General features: G+C 37.7%; 1 protein-coding gene across 1 annotated transcript in view; it reads right to left on the reverse strand.

The window, feature by feature from the left end:
* Positions 1–1,960, reverse strand: part of LOC106683124 (oxidative stress-induced growth inhibitor 1) — a 47,773-nt gene that overhangs the window by 13,821 nt on the left and 31,992 nt on the right. The window lies entirely within an intron of this gene.

Genomic DNA, 1,960 nt, shown 5'->3' on the forward strand with positions numbered 1-1,960 from the left:
GACACACATCAGCCTAAAGGAAGACAGGAGAAGATACATACCACAGATGCACCACTCAAAGATTTACAAATCGACACATTTACATGGTACCCCTTCCAAATGGGTGAACATGATTGACCTCTTCAGTAAGGCGGCAATGGCACACCAGGTGCAAGAAAAGTCTTCGGAAGCAGTATTGGCAGCTCTCTACTTGTAGTTTCAGTTCTACGGAGTTCCGGAACGCATCTCATCGGATGGTGGAAGAGAATTTGACAACGCTTTGATAGGACTTGGATGTGATATGGCACCTCAACATACCAGGACACCCCAAAAGTAGAGGAGAGGTACAGCGGCTTCACAGAACGCTGAGCGATCACTTTAGATTGTATCAGATAGACCAAGGACTGGAACTAGACATGGTAATGCCAAAGGCAATTGCGAAATAAAATCATTCGGTGCACACTATTACGGGGTTTTTGCCATTTCAGATCTTTTTCAGGCTTTGCGGAATCCGGCGGGACTATAAGAGCACGGCGGCGGATGGTGACAAGATAAGCAACACTCATGTCACTAGGAAAAAGTTATGGGAAAAATTGGAGAATGAAAAAGCCAGGAGAGTAGCTCGGGAGAATTTAAACCTCACAGATAGGAAGGGAAAGATAAAAATTGGGACAATTGTATATATGTAAATATATATAAAAAAATAAAATGAATTTTATATAGTTTTACCTTAATTCTAATATCTAAAGTATAGTTTTGAAGATGACCAGGTCAAATAAAAAGATTAAATATTAAATAAATAGGAGAATTTTTATTTCAGTATATATAATATTATAGACTCTTAATCTCAGGGTGGGTATTTTAGGCAATCAGAACATACACTTTTACTATTAATAACACTTAAACTTATTTATATCTCTTTTACAAATGTATTCAATTTTAGGTAGAACAAAAACTAACCAATTTCATAGAATCTTCTTTTGATGATTTTCTTTATCTTCTTATTCAACAAACCAACATTTGCTATAAACGAACTTTCAGCAAACAAGCACTAACGAAACAAATCCTTGGTCCTCTAAAAGTTTTTTACTCACAATCCACTGAAGTGTGTTGTTTGGCAATCCAAACAAAGAATCCTTATTTCTTCATGGGTGACTCTCCGATGTCTCCTTTTTCAAGATGTCCACCCTTGAGCTGGACTAGAGATGATGAAGACCTCCTCATCCAGAAAACATAATTCCCCGCCCGCACCTAAGCAACCAATGAATCCAAAACCTGTTTCAATGTTCCATGTGAACATCGATTGTCGCACAACAGTTTTAGATTTTTGCAAATGACTTTCTGAATATTATTCATTAGCAGTATTTCTTGACTTCTATTTTTTCTTAAATTTACAGTAATTTCAATTATGATGGGAAGTTAAAACAGAGTTTTTAAAATCTTTGATTCTGCTCAACATGGCCGCGATCCTACAAACGTTTTGCAGGACTCTTTGCACCATATCTTTTGTGACTGCATATTTTACTGGTGAAAATTGGTTGGCTTGCTTTTAGGTTTAATACTACAAATAAACATATTATAATGATAAATCACATAAAGCCTATTAAAAATCATTAATATATAAAAAATAACTATTAACTCATAAAAGAGGATATTACAATATTTTTTTTTTTTTTTTACGAGGGTCGGTGGAAATCTTCAAAAGACACGGATAGGACCGTACCTATCCGTGTGTGGGATTTTTACCCACTAAAACCACTGCCCTACACCTGTTTATTCCTCTCCACGGGACCGCCGCTAGGCATTACTTCATGGAGGGAAATGGCCGAGTGCCGCCTCGCATTCTTCGCATGGTTTTCACGTTTCCATGCTAGTTACGTCTTCTAGCCCTCTCTTCCTCTCTCAACCTCTTGAGAACGACTGTGGTGAATCTCTTCACTGCGTTCCAATGCTGGTCTGAGAGGAGCATATAGCTCACCAC

The sequence above is a fragment of the Halyomorpha halys genome, unplaced genomic scaffold, assembly GCF_000696795.3.
Source record: "Halyomorpha halys isolate HHAL.00 unplaced genomic scaffold, Hhal_1.1 Scaffold468.1, whole genome shotgun sequence".
In the NCBI taxonomy this organism is placed as follows: Eukaryota; Metazoa; Arthropoda; class Insecta; order Hemiptera; family Pentatomidae; genus Halyomorpha; species Halyomorpha halys.